We start from the raw sequence: 21,584 nt of genomic DNA on the forward strand, positions 1-21,584 counted from the left end.
ACCTTGGAAATCAAACAGAATCCCAGACATCAAGAAGGCATGAAGCACAAAGGTGGTCTAAAATCCAAGGACCTGGAGCTCCAAACTTGGGCATTGACAGCAGTAGAAGGAACAGAGCAGCAACCAGTGGAAGGGCTTCCCAGCCCTAGTGTGGTTCCTATAGGACAGAAATCATCCTTAGCAGAGCCATTCTGGGCCAGATATACAGACATGACTAGGTTCCCTGGAGAACTTTTTAAAATTATAAAATTCTGGGCCCAGAGACTCTGATTCTGTAAAACCTTAGTACTATTTCTTAAAAACTTTAAGTTGATTCTGCCGTTAGGCTCTGCTCTAGGCTCCCTGATGAAACCACTAATTTTCCATCTAACCGAGGAAGAGGGTGCGTAGGGAATGGAATTGTCATTATGTCTTTTTTGAGATCCCTTCTGTCTTGTCTCAGAATTTGTTTTGCCAACAAATGTTACAATGCCATACTCTGCCTGACAGAATTTGCTCTCCTCTATGTCCTTTATGGTCTGAATACGGCGTTTACTCTCGCTGGTCCCGTGTTCCATAGAGCTGGGTTGTAATACCCCTGTCGTTCAGTAGGTGTCGCTGTAACACAGGGCAGCCACAACCCAGTCCTGAAATTCTTCATGTCCACATTCTGGCCTGCATGACACTTACCACCTTTCTTCAACAGTCCTCTAGATTTAAAAGTTTCTATCTTGAATTATCTTAGAACAAAGAATAACTATACACCGGCACTTGTTTCTCAGAACTCAGGAAACGCTATTTCACAAGGATTGTCTCATTGTCTCTCTTCTTTTGTCCCCTTCCCTACAATGATGGATCTCAAACTTAATGGACTCAGGACATCTTCACACTTCTAGAAATTATCGAGCCCCCTCCCCACCACCACCCACCACCAACTGCTTTTGTTTATGTGGATTCTATCAATATTTCCTTATTAGAAAATAAAATTGAGAAAAATCTGAAACACAGGAATATACAAGCATATATTGTTAATTGGCAGAGTGATGATGTCATCATGTGTCACACAGGCGTGAAAACTCTACACTTGTGAGAGAAGATGAGTGAAAAGGGAGAACATCATTATGGATTATTATGTATCATTATGAAAACAGTTTTGACCTTGCTAAAAGAGTCTCAGGGCTATGTCTGTTCTTAACAAATCTGAGGTTAATCAACATCTTTACTTTCCTTCTGAAGAAGACAGAAGGAGCTTCAGATGTTTTAATTCTGATTATTACACCTTCATTTTTAAGTTTTCTTCCTTTTTTAGAATCTGCTTTGCCATTTTTTATAGCTTCTTCTTCCTTGCTCATATTTCCAAGTCTCTCTTATACTTCTTGAAATATACCTACATCCCATATGCTCTTCATTACAATGTGATTGACACTCCCCTTCCCCTCGACCCCGGAGAGCGAGGGTCAGTGTCCCCTCTCTTTGAATCCGGGTAGGGACTTGCCACTATTCCAAGCAACAGAATGTGGTGAAGGTGACGCTTTGTGACTTTTGAGGCAAGGTCACAAAAGGGACATAGGTCCTGCTTAGCTCTCCATTTCTGAGAAGCTTACCCATGGAACCACCACCATGCTGTGAAGAAGCCCAAGCCACATGCTGAAGCCACATGGGGAGGAGCTGGGACTCCACTAACTGCCAGCATCCAGCTGCAAGATATGTGAGTGGATGAGTCTTCCAACCTTGAAGTCTTGCACTCAGGCCTTGAACAACATGAAGCAGAAATAAGCCAACCCTGCTTTACTCTCTTTGAATTCTGGACCTACAGAATCCATAGGCATAATGTTTGTTTTATGTCACTACATCAGTGGTAACTGGACCATTCCCCAATGTATTTATGGTGTCTCATTTAGGTCTGGCACATAGTAGATGCTTAAATATTTGTTAGATTTTATAAAATACATTAGCTAACATATTATTCTTCTGTAATCTATAGCCTGCCCTTCAGAAAAATCTCACAACCTTCACTGGATGTCTTCAATCCATGACTGGAACAAGAACTTACTCTCTCGTTAGCCAGGGAATGAATGAAAGCCCCCAGATCAGAGAGGGCTTCTGTCTCACACAACTCCTCAGAAAGTCAAGACGTATGGACTCCCTGGGACCCCCCCCCCAAAACAAATAAGGCACTCATCCCTCTGTTTCCCAAACAAATGTTTGTATTGTCCGTCACTATGGGTGCCATCTTGTTTTCCTCATAAACTGGGTGCTTCCAGGACAAAAGTGATGTGGGGAGAAAAAGACATTTCCAAACAGCACCTGCATCATCCAATCTAAAAATAAACCAAGTAGAACTGGTTTTAGGAGTGATGCCACTGCTAAAAATAATGCTTACATGTATAATGACATCAGCAGGTAACCAGCCTGGAACCTGCAGGGCCCCGGTGTCTACTGGCATGGTGAGCTCCTGCCTGCTTTCCGAGGTGGATCAATTCATCCTCACCCTCCTCCCACCTGGCCTTCATTCCAGGAGCCCGGGGCTGGACCTACTGAATTCAAGGGAAAGGGCTGGCTGAACAGAGGGAAGCTCTGGATTTAGAGCTTTCATTAAAAAGTAATATGGACTTTCTATTTCAAGAACAGAATGTCTAATAGTGTTGCCAGGGAGAAGCTCTCCAGGACCTGCTTTAATGGTAAATACAAATGGTTGTAATTAGCATATTAATAGCGGTTTGATTTCTAACACTGTATGAAAGCATCTCTCCAGCCTCTTTATAATACTATCTGCTTGGAGGTAATTACAGAACAGAGACAGAGCACTGGAGTACAGAGGCTCCTCTCCCCAGATTGGCTGCAGCGAAGTTTCCAGATCAAGCACATGGAGGCATGGAGAGGGGCTGATCCCACCTCTTGCATCCATTTTTGCCCTAAGCTTCTTTCCACGGTCTGACAACCTGATTCCCAAGAAGTAAAAACAGAACATTTCAGGCCCCAAAGAACCCAAATCCCAGCAGAGAGGCCTTCACATGAACAAGGACTGACCTATGAACCAGTCCCAGAACGACTTTGGCCATCTCACAAGAGCATCACTGATTTTTAAAGAACTCTCCAAACTTGATATTCCTGGCAACCAGCCAGCATGCACTCCTGAGAGCCGAGAAGTGAAAAAGCAAACTCACACCCCCAGGGCCTAGAGGCAGGGGATGAGGCAGGAGGTGTGATGACCGTGGTTTCCAGGTCTCACACTTGCCCGTGAGCTGCACAGAACACCCCACACCCACTCTGGGGCTTGCGAGCACCATGCTGGGCTCTAAATCACAGCCCAGAATTCAGTTCTGGGCTGCAGTGAAAAGCTGGCTCTGTGGCTCCTGCTCTAATTGCACTGGAGGGTGGAAGGTTGGGGAGCTGGACTGGTTTATACTCAAGAGTGGTTCTTGTCCTTTCAGAGGGGCTGATGGGATGGCAGGCAGGGGCCGCCTCAGGCAGCCTAATTACTGCAACTCTACACTCCAATTAAACACCAAATAAATGTGCTGAACAATCCACAACAGACCAAGCTTGCTGGGGCCACTGCAGAAGCAAGTTCCCGTTCAGAGGAGGCTTTTTCTTCTCTACTCAACTGCTGTCCCCTCTATCACCTCAAACCAAGAGCAGCTCACTCTACTGGAACCACCTTGAAGACAGGACTTTTGTCCTTCATGCATGTATGCCTAGCACACAGCAGGCAGCCTCCCTCATAACCAAAGCTGGCCAATGAGATGAAGACAAGCTGTTAGGTTCAGCTTCCAGAAAAGCTCTGCAAAGTCCTCTCATTGTACATCTATCCTTTTCCTTCTTCCTTTTTTTTTTTTTTTTTCCTGCCGTGAACAAGAATGTGATGTGATGGCTAGAGCTGCATCAGCCATTTTACACCATGAGGTATTTGGCAGACCAGAGAGATAGAAGGAGCCTGGGTCCTTGGTGACAAAGAACAGCCAACCCACAGCCTACTTCAAGACTTCATTATGCTAGGAAAAAATATGGTGTTCAAACCATCCAGCCAATTACCATGAGTATTTAATCCATGGGATCCCTTGCTAAATCCTACCCCTCAGTTAAAGCCGTCCTCCTCCCACCCTAGGGAGGAAATAATTACTTCTTTATTTGACCAACTGCAGTACCTTGTCACATAAGAGTGGTTAAGAATTTATTATCAGGAGTCAGCCCAGAGTGCAAATCCAAGTTCTTCCATTCACTAGCCAGCCACGTGACTTCAGGCAAATCATTTCACCTCGTTCAGACACTGTTTCATCAGCTTATCAGTTGAGATGGTAACACTACCACATTCCAGAGTTTTCTGAGGCTTGGAGGACAATAGAAGCAAAGCCCCTGGCATTCCATCAGCACACGACAAACATGACTTTAACTTTTCCAGTCATCAGCCATTGGTGAGCTACGAATTTTGTCGCCATAATCTATCACCTGCAATTCTTCCTATTCTTCTAGTATTTACCTGATATTTTCTTTAACCTGGGTGTTAACTGACCCTTCCTCCCACCTGCTGGGAAGTTATTGCTGTGGTTACTGTTTATTTTTTTATGATATACATTTTAAAAAATGCATAACCATAGTTCACTGGGCTACCTACAATCATCACACACGAAGAGGCATCCCTGCCACCCTTCCTAATGTCATTCTGATTACTGAGGCATGAGATGCACAGACATCTTCTATCCCTGTCAACCAGGCTCCTTGAAGACGGGGCCTGGACAGTACTTGTCTCCCAGCATCTGTGACTTAGAGGAAGCCCACTGAGTATCTGCCTCATGACAGGAGAAAATTCTCTTGCAACCATATCAGAGACCTGGACAGAGAGCACAGCCAAATTCCATTCCAGCATATTCTGAGGGGCATCCAAATTCTTCTGCTGTGCCGGGTGCATGTTCCACAAAAAAAATTACACGTAAGAAGTGGCTGTCAGCAAAGGAGTCTGCAATTGCTTCCACAAACATTTCCATGAATTTTCAATGGCTCTTGCTGTAATGGGATTTGATCCATCTCGTGGCGCCCTGGAGAGACCCGTACTGGCCAGTGAAATGTGGCAGGGACTACAGGGAATAGGGATCCTTCTCTGAACTAGACAAAAAAGACCTTCTGAAGGAGCTTTGTACCACCTCGACAGCTGAATACATTCTTGCAAAATATTTCCATCAGGGAGCACGGTCCTTATGCAGAGCAAGAGGTGGTGACATTCTGGAAACACTGGATACCAAATAAAATGTGAGCTGTGACAAGGATGCAGCAGGACCCAGCTTCTGGGTTAGAGACATTTTTTTAATGATGGAAATGTTTTGATGGAAAATAGTGCACTTGGCCTGTTAAGAAGTAACCAAGCAAAATGTTTTGGGGCATAAGTAAAATGTTTTATTTGGCAAATTCATGCCAATTCAGACTGGAAGGTAACTCACTTTTCCTACCACCTCAACCTTCTGTGGCCAAATGGCAGACTGAAAAAAATGAGACAGGTGTAGGCAGCAGGCTACATGGGACCACAGGGCCAGAGACCTACATGCAGAAGGTTCTGGAGCTAGAGGATTCCCCACTTGGTGGTTAGTTCGTCCAGCAGGAACAAGCTGGGCCCTCTAGCCCCATCTACCCTATGTCCCCACCCCATCTTGGATGAGATGCTGGGTGGTGGTCACAATTACATGTAAGCCCCGAGAGGTAGCAGTAAATAGACACATCCAGGCCTTGCCTGCAACTTCTGGAACCCCAATCTGTAAAATAAGAACGAAAATACCACTTCCCACAGGACTGCTGGGGGATGACGTTCGCTCAGCGTGAAGAAAGCTTTGCAAGCTGCACAGCACCCCACAGCCTCCACGGGGCTTGAGCAGGCACACACACTCAGAACAACAGCCAGTGGCATGGGGCCTGAGTGAGTCCCACAGGCGGGTGGTGGTTTTGAGGATCACAGGAAACCCTGGAACTCGGAAGCATAGGAGCCAGTAGCTGAATTGGTGTAGGAAGGGAGAGCTAGCTTTCACCATATTCAGACCTAACTGGAAAAATAACCGTCTACTGTCCAAAGACCCTAGAAAGGCTGTCAACAGGACAGCAGAGAGACAGACCCATGCCCACAGCCAATGATCATCTTGGGGGCGCTAGCGGCAGGGCCATCCCTGAGCACAATGGGGCACAGGAAGTGTCTGAGTTGCCATGCATGGAGACCCCAGGAGGTGTTACTTATTTACACTAGGGCACAGGTGAGGAACTATTTTCTGAAAGTGATAGATTTGCCCAAGTCCATTTGGCAAGTGGCAGAGCAAAGGAACCTAGTCTGGTTTAAAGACACTGCTTTCCTTTCAGAACCATTGGAAATATGGTTTGACATTGCATCCCTTCAGCCCACCTCCCAAAGCCATGCCCCTGCCTGTAGGTGCTGTCTTCCTTTTGTCTGCAGCTTTGTAACACTGAAGCCCAAAGAGGACCAGCCTCGGCCCACTGCTAACCCAGCCCGCCAGCTCCCTCTCTGTGTCCTTCCCACACCAGCTCTTCTCTGAACTCAGCAAATGGACTGTTCAACCTCTCCGCCTAAAGCTCATTCTCTCCAATTCGCTCTTTTGATGGTGCAGGCAGGAGGCATTGGGGAGTGGAAGACGGTGGGGGATTGCTCACCTCTCATCTCTTGCCAACATCTCAAAAACTCTGTCTCCTGCTGGTGGCCGGGACTTCAAGAGCAGCCCTCCTGTGGTGGCGAAGGGAGTGAGCAGAGCAGCCCTGTCATCTGCTCCCCCTTCATCCCGCCCCCCAACACACACACACTATTTATACCTCTCAATCGAGCTAGCTCCTTTTTTGGACAATGTCACCGTTTTGGCTCACTGTGGATGCTCCGTCATTGTGTCTCTTTACCAGGAAGGGAGAAGCACAGCAAAGCAACAAAAGTAGTTGGCCTGTCACCAGTGCTATAACCGGTGACGTCTGATTCCCCTCCAGGACACCTTCCGATGGCCCATCTAGCCACCATCTGATCTCAGACAGTTTCTCCAAAACGGGGGAGCTGCCCAGCTGTGCCCAGCTGGGCAACCTCAGGCCCCCTCTGGGCTGGTTGTTCCACAGCTAATTTCATAGAGGCACATTCCATCTTCCGGCCTGAGTAACTCCACCTTGCAGAGCCCTGGGGCAGGCCCTGGCCTAGTGCCGCCCAGCACAACGACAGCCTGTCACAATACCTTCACAATACCTTCGGCCCCTACATTGCTCGAGGCCAGCAGGGAAGGTGCCAATTTGCCCACTCTGCAGAGAGGAGGAACAGAACTCTAACACACCTGCTTCCCAGGTGGAGCAGGAAGCTTTTTCACCTTTTCACTGGTGAGGTACTGATTTATTTATTGCTCGCTGACATCCCAAAAGGATCCACAGCATTTCCCAATAAAAGCACATTTCAATTGTTCCATGAAAGACAAAGAACAGGAAATAAGCAGTGAAGAGGGAGGAAAGAATAAAATGAGCTCCCTCCAGGACTTCTGACAAAGGAGAGCTATGCTTTCAGCATGAAACCCGGCTGCGGGCTTCCCAGCAGTTTGAACAAAGAGAGATGCAGGTGGGTGATTGGAGTTAGTGGGGGGATAAGCTACAGCCTGGCTTCAGGACTCCTCGGTAAACAGACGACAAGCGCCTACTGTGCGCAGCCACTGGCTACACGTTGGTGGCACCAAGGGCAGGTTTGGTGGGGGAGCCGAGGGTGCACTGGTGGGGCATCACTCTGCGCAGAGCAGGGCAGTGGACACAGGAACAGAACAAGGGACATGCCCCCCTGGCAATGCCTGGCCACACCCGCGGGTGCAAATGAGGCTGCCTCTCTGCCTGCCAAGCCGTCCCCATCCCCTAGGGAAGGTCCAGAGCCAGGAGCAAGGCCTTCTCTAAATCAGAGGCCACTACTAAGGATGCGGCCTGGCCTACTCGCCCAGCAGTTACCTCGAGGCAGCATGAGAGGAGGTGAGGCACCAGTGCTGCGTCCTTTCCCACCACAGGCCCAGAAATACTTCTCCCCCGTGCCACCCCACCACAGTCCTGGCCATGAAGCCAAGAGACCTGGTCCCTCCCTGTTTGGGGCCGTGCTCAGCCTCCAGCCTGCCCTGTCCATCCTTTGGCAGGGCCTCCATTCCCCACCGCAAGGTGAGGGAGTGGGGCTAGCACAGGACCAAGGCCTTCCAGCTCAGACATTGCTGAGAAGTCCTAACTGGTTGGTGAGGAAATGGACTGGAACTCAGATCCCCAGCTCCAGACACTGGCATCCCTACCCGGAGGTAGCCACCAGGATGGACCTGTGAGCTCAGTGGCCACTAGGAGGGCCTGAGTTCACTTCCTGCCACAAAGCAACAAGGCAGAGATCAAAGCTGCCCCTGGGAAGACTCTCCACAGCCCCCTCCCCCAGAAAGGCCTTACATCCCTTGGGTCCCACCCAGCAGGAGGTAGAAGCCGAGGCAGCTCGTCCTCCCCCTGCACACACTCTGCCTCCTTGGACTCTGGGGTTGGGCTCTCCTACTCACCAGCCAGCAGCCCTCACAAGTCCCTTCTCTCCGAGCCTTAGAGGGGTAGCACGATTGATAATCAGGGGCCACGAAGAATTTGGAAGGTGTAGCTTCTGGCCTGGGAGACTCTTCACTATTACCCACGGCCTTCTCTTTCCAGGTCAGTGTCTCCGGGTCAGAGTCCCAGACACCCTTGTTTCCCCTGACACCCGTTGAGGTGAGAGGGCTACAAGATAGCCAGATGAAGTATCCTCCGGTGATGGGCAGTCTCACACATGCACACATAATAAGAGGGTGAGTCACCAATGCCAGGCTGGGTCCTATCAACAAGAGGGAAGCCCTGCAGACTTTTCCAGTAGGCTGAACAGCAACAGATAGAGCACAGTGGAGGCTCCTCTCAGGTAAGCCAGGTGGAAGCCCCACCTAACCACTTGGGACTAGGCGGTCAATGGAAATGAAATGGCTCCCAGAGACCATGACTGCACCTTGGTGCTGAAGTGGGGAGAATGAGCCCCACAATGGACAGTAAATCAGTCCAATTTCCTTCTGGTCCTGGGTGAGAGATTCTAGCCAACACCCCCTTTGTAAGCTGGAGAGAAGGCCCGGGCAGTTCTGTCCTCAGAGGGGCACAGTCGTCAGAGGAGACCGTAACAGGAAAGGCCAGTTCATTCTATGGGAATTTCTGGTGAACGGGTTTCACCAGTGCCTCCCCACTCCTTCCAGAGCCCTGGAAGTCAGGTGAGCAGTGAGGACCCCCCATGCCCATCCCTCTGAGGTCTTCCCAGCAGGGCCCACAAGCCAGCCAGCTAGCCCTCGCTGATGGCGTTCCGATGGTCGGGCAGGTGGTGTGTGAGCTGGAGCTAGCAGAGGTACCTCAGCCCTGGAGCTCTAGCCCACGCATCCTACTGAAACCTGAGGCCACCTCCCAAGCAGAGCCGTCAGTGCCACCAGGCTGGGGCTCCACTGCAGGTCCCACAAGTGGGAAGCCAGGGGCAGCAGGAAACTGTTCACCCTCCATAAACCCAGCCTCATGGGGCTTTTTCCTTCCTGTCTCAGGAGATGCTAACTCTGACCCATGAAGTCATGGTCAGGAAATAACTGAAGGAAATGCCCCAAACTTCAGATCGTGGAGGTATGAGGAGGAGGCTGCCAGGCTGGGAGGAAGGGGGAGCCGGAGCCGCACCAGGTCTAGCTGCAAGGGCTCCTGAGGACCACTCTTCGGGTTGCTCCATGACAATGGCCTCTCCTCACTGCTCCCTTCCCTCCCTCGTGGATTCCTTTGCTGCCTCACTGGTTCTGTGGACACTTTCCCAGCTCCCACACAGGACTGGACACTAGGGGAGGGGCAAGGCTTACAAAGCATCACATGCCCTCTGGGAAAGTAGGCAGATACCTGAGGCCTAGTTCTGTTCCCCGTGGCCAGGGCTTGGTGGCAGCATGTGTGGAACACTCTAGAGCCTGGGTGGAGGGGGTCAGTTGTCATTCCAGGCAAGGATCCATTGACTTTGGAGGTAGGAGGTCAGGTAGGGAGGATGGAGGATGTGGCCTGAGCAAAGACCAGAAGCAGGAAGAAAATCTGTTTACCAAAGCCCTGTGTGCTCAGCACTGGGCAGGTGATTCCAAATTTGCCACCGCATTTAAACTCTCTAGCAACCCTGAAAATTGAGTGACACGGTCCCCATATCTAAAGGCAAGGACCAGGCTCAGATGGAGCCTGGCTCTGCCTCTTAGTTATGTGTGACCTTGGGCATGGAGCTTCACTGCCACAAACCCCAATTTCCTTAAATGCCAAATAAGCCTAAAAACAGTGGGGTAGGTATAAAAAGGTGATGCAAAAGAGATCAGCACATATTTGGCACATAATAAGAATCTGATCAGTAGTAGCTATCATTAGCATTTTTGGTTTGTTTCTGTAGATCAGAGATGTTAATCAAACTGCCCAATTTTAGGGGGGCAGAGGACAGGCTTGGCAAGAGGTCCTGCCTTAGGGCTGTGTGGTTTGGACTTTGTCTGATGGGCAGTGGATAGACCATTTATATCTTCTAGAAGTCTCAACTTTGATGTCTTCAGAAAAGTCAAGAAGTTTCTAAGTGCTGAGATCAACAAACAAGGTTAGATTGGATAGGCAAGAAGGAAGAAGAAACCAGTTGTCAACAGTGGACCAATGAAGAGGCTACTGCATCAGACCAAGCAGGGTGATGAGTGTCAAGGCAGTGGGATAGAGAAGAGGGCACTGACCCAACCAAATGGGGGCAGGAACTCTGAGGTTTCCACCTGGCGAGGCTGGTAAAGCCACTGTGGGACCCGGGAATCCAGGAAGGGTGAAGGTTGGAAATGGCTGAGAAGTTAGTACAGCAGCAGGCCAAGAGTTGCTGAGAACAATTTCTTTCATGTTAACGCCAAATGGGGACAGCAGGTAGCGAAAGCCCAAAGAGAGTAAGTCTCATGGCTGGATGGCCAAAGGAGGTGGCCAGGGGACTTTGAGGGTGGAGAGCTCCCCCTCTGCACCCCACACCCGCATCCTAACCCTGACCTAGTGTGGGCCTGCAAGCCCCACCTGGGTGGCACCTGAGGTAGTCTCTCAGAGATGGCCAGTGTGACATTTACGCCCATCTGCCACCTTCCGAAAGGCCCTGCAGAGGGGAGAGGGAGAGCGGACAGACAGCAGGGGAGCGAGAAACCACCTCTGAAAAGGGGAGGGAAGAGACAGGTGGGCAGCAGGAACAGCTGCCAACTCCGAGACCTCATGGGTGGTGTGAAAGGCATCCTGTGACCCAACGTCACAAAGAGAAACCTGCTCCCAGCCTGACGCCGCAAGTGACAGGAGCTCCAGGGACTCTTGCCTCCTGTCGTGTTACCTGAGCTATGGCACAGCGTCATCAGGAGTGGAGGCCATTTATGATACATTCCAGGTCCTGGGCTTGGTATTTGAGAAACACTGCGTCATTTCTCCCTGGCACACAGTAAGTGATAAATATCTGGAGAAGTGAATGAATTTCATATCCCTCTAAAAGCCCAGCCTGCTGTCTCTCCTTGGCTTTCATTTGCTCTATTCTCACCCTGAGGACTGCTGCAGGGGCTCTCAGAGGAACATTCAGTGGCTCTCTACTACCTGCAGGACAAAGATTTAACCTTTTAGGCCAGAGGCACAGATGGTGTCTTGGGCCTGACCCAGCCTCACCTGGACTTTTTCTCTCATGGCTTCTCTGCACAAAGCCCATCAAAGCAGGGCTTCCTAAATGTGCCCCACGTTGTCCTACCTTCACGGGGCAAGCATGGCAAACATGGTGGAAAACCACAGCCAGCAGAGACTTAACTCGGGCTCAGGTTTGAATCCGGACTCTGCTTCTTCCAGAGCCCTGTAACTCTGAACAATTTACAAATCTGAGTCTCTGCATTTTCATCCATAAAATAAAGGGTGCAGGAGGTGGTGCCTAGGCCATAAGGTTCTGTAACAATCCAATAGGTGTGTGTCCATAAAGCAAATAGTCCAATGCCCAGCCACGGTAAGTGCCTAGGAAATGCTTGCGGGTTCTCTGATGCTGCACCTGTGCACTCTCAAAAGTCTCCTTTTTCTCCCACCTGCTCACCTGAACCTTTCCATCCCACATAGATGTCTCTGTTTCCCTTCCCCGCCCCACCTCTGGGCACTTGGTACTGAGGAGGAACATGTGCCAGCTGCCCACCTTCACGTGGCTGTTACCCAGCATCATGTGTGTGCTTTCTGTCCCATCTTCCCAATGAGGGACAGCTCCCGAGGGGAGAGAGCTGGCCTTACATCCTCTCTTGGGACTCTCCGCAGGGCCTTGCCCAGAGTGAGCTGAAGGGATTCGTGGCTGGGACTGACCATCACCTCCTACCCCACCATTTCTGAGTTGTCTGAGGTCCCTCCTGCCTGAAGGTGGAGGAACGGGTAAGATGGCCTCTGCTGAGGGGAGAGGGTACCATCCTGAACTTCTCAGTCTGCTGAGAGTTAGCAAACAGAGCTTTGAGGGATGGAAGTGGGGCTAAGGGGAAGGGGGTCATATTCGGGTTACATAAAGCAATAAATGTGGCCTAGCCCGTGTTGCCAGGAGCCACTCCTGAAAGCAGCGCTCCACCACCTGGCAGCTCCCCAGATCCCTGGCACAGAGTAAGAGCATAACAGAATGAATGAACGAATGAATGAACAGATAAACTTAAACCCAGCAGGACCTGGCAACTAGCACCCGCAGGAGAACCAAGAAACAAAGCTCTGAACTGAACAGGACTGTTGCCGACAGGGACGATGGCGAAGAGCAGTGACAAAGCAGTGCCATGTCTGAGTGCTCACAGTGTGCCAGGCTCTCGGCAGAGCCCCACTTGTTCATCATATCCTTGCGACACTACTATAGCAGCCAAGGAAATTGAGGACTGAGAAGATAAATCACTTGTCCAAAGTCACAGTCAGTAAGGAATAGTGCCTGGCTCTAACCCAGGTCCCTCTGACACCACAGCTCAGGTTCCTTACTCTTGACGGTGCTGGGTTAGCCCTTCAGTAGCTCTGCCCCTAAGGTAGAAGCACAGTGCCTATAGCGGCCAAGCGCTCCCAGGCTGTTGACACCCAAGCCTTATGAGGGAGTCTTTTGGCAAAGCCATTCCCTGTGCCCTGCCCTGCCCCAGGCTGGGCTTGGCCAAAGTCCCAGAGCTGCATCTCTTCCGTGTACATCTCTGCCCGGCCAGTCAGGCTCTGACAGCCAGAGGAGCCAGCATGACCACTAGAAGCATGCACCCCTCTCAATCCTCTCCTGCCTCCCCCTCAGGTGAGCTGGGGCCCAGCAGGGGAGAGGATGGGGAGCCTTTTAAAAGGACTCAGAAAAAGAAGACCCATCAGCAATCATTCCAGGATTTGGGAAGATTAAGATGGGGGGGAGGGGTACCTGGGTTGCTCAGTGGTTGAGCATCTGCCTTTGGCTCAGGTTGTGATCCTGGGATCAAGTCCTGCATCAGACTCCCCATAGGGAGCCTGCTTCTCCCTCTGCCTGTATCTCTGCCTCTCTCTCTGTCTCTTATGAATAAATTTTTTTTTAAGTTTTTTGTTTTCCATCCCCAAGGGAGAACAAAAAACATCTGAGCAAGGAAAGAAAATCAATATTCTAAAAGGGCCTGGTGTAGAGGTGACACTTATGTTGGGGACTGGGGAGAGCGGCACCAGCAGATCCAGGCTCTACCTCCAGAAGCTGCAGTCAAGTGGACGATGGAGATCAGTCATCAGACAAGAGGACCAAACTCAGGCCCAGGGAGGTCATGAGAGAGGGCTTCCTGGAGGAAGGGACCTGTAAGGTTTAGTGCATTATCAAGCAGAATTAGGAAAGTGTGTCTGGTGAAGGCATGGAGAAGGGAGGAAATGTGAAGGAGTGGCTGAGTCAAGGGACAGGTAGGAGGGGGTAAGCCGGAGCAGCAAGCAAGGGCAGGTAAGGCAGGGCCCAGTCAGCTTGGATAAGAGCTTTGGGTTCCATCCTGATCTTGATGGAAAGCCATTAGCAGGTGGTGGCTCGATTATATGACATTTTAGAATGAGCTTCCTGGCCGCTGGATGGAGCATGGTCAGACAAGGGTAAGCCTGGATGGAGCTGAGGACAGAGGTGACACAGGAGTCCAGGCAGGAGAGGTGGCCAGGGTGAGGGGAGACAGTAGGGGTGAGGAGAGAAGAGCCGACTCCAGAGATAGTGGGGATGCAGAGTTGCCCGGGACTGGAAAGGGACCCGCCATGTGTCCTGGGAAGGAGAGGGGAGGCTCCCAGGTCTCTGGGCATTAGGAGGGAAGGTGGTGACTTTCACCAAGATCAGATATAGGGGCAGCTTTAGAAGAAAGGGTCACAGTTCATCAGGGCGATAGGAAAGCTACTTTAGCCACTTGTCCTACTGTCGGGTCACCTGACCACACTGAGAAGAGCCAGCAACAGATCGCTGAGAGCTTTACAAAGCGTTTCCTGCCAGGAACTCCTGTGGCCACCCGATCATCCCCGAAGGTAAGGATTGCTGGGTCCCCATTTCAGAGATGACCAGATTGAACTTAAGTGACTTTCTCAAGGCCACAGAATCAAGGAGGAGGAACAAGAACCTCGGTCTTCTGCCTCTCAGTCCAGTGGGGAATCGACAGCCGTATATTCCCATTTAGAATGCTATCTGACTTCTATGCAGGGAGACAAATGACAGAGGAGACAATTCTCTCTCTATAAGCAGAACAGACTACGCCAGGGCCACAGACCAAAACGTTCATAGTGGCTATCGTACTGGCAATTTTTATTTTCCCCTTTCTAGATTCTATTTCGAAAATTTCATCAATGGATGTATTTTCTTTTTGTGAGGAGAAAAAGAACAAACAGATAATTCCAAAAATAATCTTGAAAGATGATATAAGGACAAGCACAACCATGAAACAGAGAAAACAAACACCGGCGCTCTAAAGGTTTCTCGATTTTCGCATTTTCCTTTCTAACACTGGCTGGAAGGAGTCAACAGGAACCCGTGCCCACAGGAGCTCTTTAGGGGATAAATTGTTTGTTGTTGTTCTTTGGTTATTTTATTTTTTTTAATTTAAACGTTTATACTGGCCCCAAATAGCCTTCCACCCACATTTTCTCTTCTCACTCTCTCGGGTGCTAGCTCCGCGGTCCTCAGAACAAGGGGTGTTTAATGCACTGAGACAGATGCTGGGGGACAGGCTGCCAAGGTGTTGCTGAACAGACGGAGCCCGGGAAATAAATTCCGTAAATAGAGTCTGGGCAGAGACCATTAAAAGTGTTGTCCTAGTGTCTCTTTATGGGGCAGAACGTTGTCATGCTCAGACTGCTGCAGGTCAGCTGGCCTCTTGTGCTGCTTTGAGGTCCCTGTTGCTGCGTGAACTGGCTTGTTTTTCCCATTTTCGGCGACCGGCCTCAAAACAGACAGAAAAGCCCTTCTCATGCCTGTGACTGCCGTGACTTGGGGCTGGCAAGCAGGGGCCCAGGGTGCTCACTGAGCCTCGTTTGCTTTGTCCATCAGAGGCACATTTCAGGTTAATGGCGTCTGCAGATGCAAGCACAGGCTGCAAATGGAACATTCCAGAGGAAGCAAAGGAGGCGGAGAGGCCTCTATGCTCCCTGCTTGGGTTTCTTTAATGTGTCTGACCTTCAAAAAGACAGTGCAGGCTTTCTCACCTCGGAGCCAGAGATCTAAATGTCACAATGAAGTACAAAGATGTTAATCTGAGCCTAACTGGAATGGCAAAAACTAGAGGAAAAGAGAAACAAAGAGTTCTCACTCTCTCTCTGGATATATATGTACATCCACATATATATCTGTATATATAAAATCAATATGAAGCCTTTAAAAATCAGGTTTACGGGGTGCCTGGGTGGCTTAGTCACTTAAGAGTCTGCCTTCGGCTCAGGTCATGATCCCAGGGTCCTGGGATCGAGCCCCACATCGGGCTCCCCACTCAGCAGAGAGCCTGCTTCTTCCCCTCCCTCTGCCTGCTGCTCCCCCTGCTTGTGCGTGCACGCGTGGTCTCTCTCTGTCAGATAAATAAATAAAATCTTTTTTAAAAAAATAAAATAAAAATCAGGTTTATGCTGTGCTTATGGGCAAGGGCTTCTTTTCTTTTTTCTTTTTTTTTAAAGATTTTATTTATTTGTTTGACACAGAGAGAGAGAATACAAACAGGGGGAGCAGCAGAGGGAGAAGGAGAAGCAGGTTCAACGTACTGAGCCACCCAGGTGCCCCAAGAGCTTATTTTCAAGATAGCTTAAAGGAAGAATCCGCCCACAAAAAAATAAATAAACCACAGGCAGGGATACACCTGGGGGCCTGGACCAGTGCTGGGTGGAAGGCAACAGGCCAGTTCCCAATTGTCCACTGGGGTATCCACTCCCCTGGAGGTGGGCAACCAAGAGAACAGGAATTTCTGTGTTTTGTTCATTGATGCTTGATGCTCAATAAATTTGCATCAAATGGAAAAACATGAATCACGTCTATGGAGAATTTTAATGAGGTGGGAAAATATTTTTGAAATTATATTAAGAAAAAAGGTAAGGAAAAAAAAACCCTATAGGCATGTGCATAGGGGGAAAAGTTGGAAGGAATTACATGGAAATGTTGACTGTGACTACAGCTGAGTAGTAAAATTATGAGTGAGCTTTCCTTGAAGTTTTTTGTATGTTTTTAAGCAAAGTAATTTACCATTTAGGATGACTTGAACAATAACAACAAGAATAAAGAGGGAATAAAAAGTATCATGCAACATAGTTCAGAAAGCTGTTAATGCTCCCCCAGAAGGTCCTGTAGCCTATGGGGAAGCCCTCAGCCTGGGCCTGCCAGAGTTAAGCCTGAGCCAGGTCAGCAGGGAGAAGGGGGTCTGCACTTGGGCCTTGTGGGAATTGGGCTCCTCTGGCTCCTTGAACTGGACCTCATCAGACCATGTAAGAATGTGGGCATCAGGGGTTGAATTGCATTCCCCAAAAGAGATACGTTGGAGTCCTGGCCTCTGGTACTGAAAAATGTGACCTTATTTGGAAATAGGGTCTTTACAGAGGTAATCAAGTTAAAACGAGGTCATGAAGGGTGGACCCTAATCCAGTAGGACTGATGCCCTCATAAAAAGGAGAAGCGTGGACACATAAACGCACAGAGAAGGTCACCTAAGGATGAAGGCACAGGTCGAAGTGATACTCCTACAAACCAAAGAAAGCCAAAGATTGCCAGCAACCACCAGAAGCCAGGAGAGAAGCTTGAGCCCAGATCCCAGATCCAGCCTCCAGAACCATGAGACAGTTAGTCTGTTGTTTAAACCACCTGGTCCGTGGCACCTTGTTATGGCAGCGAAAGCAAACCGAAACAGTGAGGGAACGCGTGCCATGGAGTCAGGTCACGGGGAGAACTGGGCAAGTCACTTCTCTCTCTGGGACTCAGTTTAGTTTTCTGGAAAATGGGAGACCTGGCGTAGAGCAGTTTGAACCAGGTTCAAACCTGGTTTTAACCCTGGAATAAGATCTTACAAAGAGGCCAAAACATGGAAGATAAGAAGAAACCCTAATCAGTTAGAAGCCTGCCCTCGATCATCCCCCTTTCCCTGCGGAGCAGCTTTTGAAAACAATTGCACATCGTCTGTGAAATCTTTATCGGTAATCCGTTCTAAGACTCTCCAAACCCACCAGCTAGGATCACTGAGCATCTTGCAAGCACCAGGCTTGTGCTCAGCCCCGAGGACTTGACCCCCTGCCTTCAAGAGGCGGCTGGTCTTGGTGGAGAGGTGAGACGAATACCCCAGAACCCAGTGGGCGGACAAGCCAGGCTACTGCCCTCTTCCTCCTGAGAGCTACAGCTGCAAACAGGTCACCTGATGTTCTAAATCCGCCACATCTAAATTTATCTTGCCCTCCAAGGACGAGCAGATGCTGTGCCTTATCAGAGCATGGTAAGTGGCAGAATGGCAGACGTGACGCGCCCTTATCACCCCAAGGACGGGAATGACGTCTGCAGAAAGACTTGGTCTCCCTGACGATGAAATCAAGAGCTCACATGCCAGCAGGCCTAGGGGGACTGGGTCACGCAGGCCCTCAGGTGGGGTGGGACCCAGCCCAGGAGCCCAGATTCCTTGCGAGACTCTCTGTGTACCTGAGGCGGGGGAGGGGAACCAATGGCCCCCAAGGAAGGGCGCATGAAAGGGAGGCTGTTCCCTGTTGCATCCCTGCTTAGGGGGTGAAGGGGGCACCCGAGGCATCTCATTCCACACAGGAAGAGGAAGAAAGAGGGCGCCTGGGTGGCTCAGCTGGTTGAGCGTCTTCCTTAGACTCAGGTCATGATCTCAGGTCCTGGGATGGAGCCCCGCGTCAGGCTCCCTGCTCAGCTGGGAGTCTGCTTCTCCCTCTCCCCACCCTCCACTCATCCTCTCTCTTGCTATTGCTCACTCTCTCTCTCAAATAAATAAATAAAACCTTTTAAATTAAAAAAAAAAAAGGAAGAGGATAAAGGGAAACACTCATGAGTACTACCAGTGTGCAGACAGACCACTGGAGGCTGGATGAAGGGGCCACTGCTGGTCAGCAAGCAGAGCTGGGCAGCCAGGAGGAGGCTGGACTCCAGGGTCAGACTGGGCTGATCTGGGCCTGGGCTTCCCTTCGTAGGCCAGGGGCCCTGGACCCCACCTGCCAGAGGCTACAGGGTTCCTGCCTGCCAGCACCCAAGCAGAACAGAGCAGGAGCCCCTCAGCCACAGTCCTGCAGATCTGCACAGAGGATGAAGCTCTGACCATCCTCCTGGAGCCCATGACTCAGTAAGGGACACAAAGTCAACAAGGAAAGAAGGAAATGGTGTCACTGTCCCTCTGTCCCGCTGTGGAATCAGGTTGGGGATTCAGTATTCATTCAACTACACAAATAACATGCCAATGCATTCTCCTTTTTAAAAACCACCTTACAGGGATCCCTGGGTGGCTCAGCGGTTTAGCTCCTGCCTTTGGTCCAGGGCATGATCCTGGAGTCCCGGGATCAAGTCCCACATCCCACATCGGGCTCCTTGCATGGAGCCTGCTTCTCCCTCTGCCTGTGTCTCTGCCTTTCTCTCTCTCTCTCTCTCTCTCTCTCTCTCTCTCTCTGTGTGTGTGTGTGTGTGTGTGTCTCTCATGAATAAATAAATAAATTTTAAGAAAGCACTTTACAGGGGCACCTGGGTGACTCAGTCGGTTAACTGTCTGCCTTTGGCTCAGGTCATGATCCCAGGGTCCTGGAATCTGGCCTCATGTTGGGCTGCCTGCTCCACAGCTGCCTTGCTTCTTCTCCCTCTGCCTGCCACTTTCCCTGTTTCTGCTCTGTCAAATAAATAAAATCTTTTAAAAAATAAATAGAAATAGAAAAATAAATAAAAACCACCTTACAGATAAAGCTGATGTCCCCCTCTGACCTCCACACCTTCCCATGGGGTAACCATTGTTAGGACTCTGGGGTGCAACCTTCTAGAACATCCACATGTCCTTTCAAGAGACCCAGCAGACCAGGGGTCAGGGCAGGGTGCAATACTATAGGCTTCTTAAGATGTGCTGTGGGGTTGAGGGCTGCAAAAATCAGGGTGGGCCTCCAGAAAAAGGAGCCTGGAGGCAGGGGCTCAAGGAAAAGTAGGATGCAGATGACCCCAAGGCAGGGGTCCCTGGGGACTGGATCCATGTGATGTCAGCACAGAAAGAGCTAGCCCCATTCATCATTTGCAGTCAATTCCGCTTCTTCGGGAAACTTTCAAGCCCTTCCAAAGGATCCTTACTTTTGCCCTCATACCACTAGTGCCACAATAATGATGATGATGATGATGACAATGACAATGAAATAATGGCATGTGCTAGGCACTCTGCCGGCCCTAACAACAGTTCTACTGCACTGGCATCACTGTTTCCATTTTACAGACGACAAAACCATGGCCCAGAGAAATTAAGCAAGTTGCTTAATGTCACATGGCTGGGGCCAGCAGAGCCACCACTGACCACCAGTGCCAATGATGGACATTCCTCCATGAGACTGCATGGCTTCCACAGCCAATGGTATGGCCATTGTGCCTACAACACTGCCCAGCACATATTAGGGTCTCCACAAGTATTTATAGGCTGATTTTTTCCTTAAGGACCATAAGCAATGTCGAGTGAATAATCAGGCACTAGATAGTCCAAGGCAATCCTCATGCTATTACAGTGTTGGCGGTTTTTGTTGTTGGTTTGCTTTTTTTAAGTTAGGAATCTAAATCTACTTCTAGGAACCCCCTACAGCCTAGAACTTCTGCTCCTGGAAAGAGTTAAGGCGTTGGCAAGAGGCTGTCCCACAAGGCAAACGAAATGTCCCCCATCTGTCTGTGAGAGCACAGGGTACCACAGCAGCTACTTGCTGTGAATGGCCTCCTCGTGAACGTCAGTCCCGCCAGGGGGTGGGGAGGGGGCCTTGATTTATTATATGGCTTTTGGACAGTTCCTCCAGAAATACTGCCAAACAGTGGAATAATCAACTCTTTCACTCAAACCCCTCATATTTTTTTTTTAATGAAAGAATAAAGTACGCAATGAGCCTGAACTAAATAAATAAAAATGCCACACTTTTGCCCAACAGAACTTTCTGCGTCACTGAGGAATATTTGCAGACCTCAACAATCTTTTATCTTCACAATGACGTTCCAGCCTTCTCAGCGTTGGACTTTCTGAGAACTTCTTTGATTTGGGTTCTCTAATTACGAGAATAATTAGCTTATTAACTAATAATGTCATTATTTGATGCTGCTTTGAGCAGACATTAGAGAACCCCTTCCTCCTCTTGTGCTCTGCCTACCGTCCACCAGGGCTGTCTGAAGTCAGTTGCTCATGTCTGGGCTCACACTGGAAGCAGACATGTGTAGCAGGGAGTTTCTGTCTTAATACTCACTGCTGACAATCACAGGTCTGGTTTCTGGGCTGGGTAGGGAGACATTCAGCCACTATCCATCCATCTGTCCACCCACCCATCCACCTACCCATCCATCCATCCACTCACTGTGCCAGCCATGGAGACCTCAAGATAGAAAGGACATGATCCATGCCTTCAGGGATCTCACACAAAGAGATGCCCTGGGAGGCTCAGAGTGATGCTCCTCCTCCAGGAATGTTCCTGATGGATAGAGACTCTCAATTCTTCTCTGGCTCAGCATCCTGTTCCTCCATCACACAACATTCTTGATTTGTTATCACCTCTTTATTTCCATCAGTCTCCTGGGCAAAGCCATGAATGAGCTCCAGGAGAGCAGGAACTAGACCTGTCTCCCCAGTGGGTGGTGCATAGTAAGTGTGCAATAAATACCTGTCAAGCAACCAAATGAACATGCAACCCACTCTCATGAGATAAAATGAAAACCAAAAAAGACCAGCAGAAATGTCTATCCTTCTTGGTGCCAAATGAACCTCTCTGCTTTGAACACTGGTTGGGGGCTGATGCCCAAAATGTTTATGAGTCGATATGATGCTGGGGAGTGGAAAGCCATAGCTCAGGGCCTTGGGGTCCAGACTGTTCTGGGCAGGTCACTTCTACTCTTGGAGCCTATCTGCTCAGGTCTGAAATGGATGGTTGGATAAGATGCTTTCAGTTCCTTGAGCTGGAAA

The 21,584-nt window shown here is 49.7% G+C and overlaps 1 protein-coding gene and 1 long non-coding RNA gene across 7 annotated transcripts in view; one reads left to right on the forward strand and one right to left on the reverse strand.

The window, feature by feature from the left end:
• Positions 1–21,584, reverse strand: part of GRK5 (G protein-coupled receptor kinase 5) — a 212,527-nt gene that overhangs the window by 86,318 nt on the left and 104,625 nt on the right. The window contains exon 1 of one of the 4 annotated variants that reach the window (XM_072805121.1): positions 4,128–4,262. The exons of the other annotated variants lie outside the window; for them this stretch is intronic. The gene's annotated coding sequence lies outside the window, so the exon portion shown is untranslated. Of the gene's footprint in view, positions 1–4,127; positions 4,263–21,584 lie in introns of those variants that run through there. 4 annotated transcript variants of the gene reach the window in all.
• On the forward strand, positions 1,577–19,134 carry LOC140620783 (uncharacterized). Of its 3 annotated transcripts, XR_012020482.1 has the most exons (6): positions 1,577–1,687; positions 1,964–7,552; positions 8,644–8,884; positions 12,286–12,396; positions 12,675–13,264; positions 13,556–19,134. It is a non-coding gene; the product is annotated as an uncharacterized lncRNA (long non-coding RNA). The 3 variants fall into 3 exon arrangements; XR_012020483.1 differs by having other exon boundaries at positions 12,672–19,134; XR_012020481.1 differs by having other exon boundaries at positions 12,675–19,134.

Source organism: Canis lupus, chromosome 29 (assembly GCF_048164855.1).
Source record: "Canis lupus baileyi chromosome 29, mCanLup2.hap1, whole genome shotgun sequence".
NCBI classification, from domain to species: domain Eukaryota; kingdom Metazoa; phylum Chordata; class Mammalia; order Carnivora; family Canidae; genus Canis; species Canis lupus.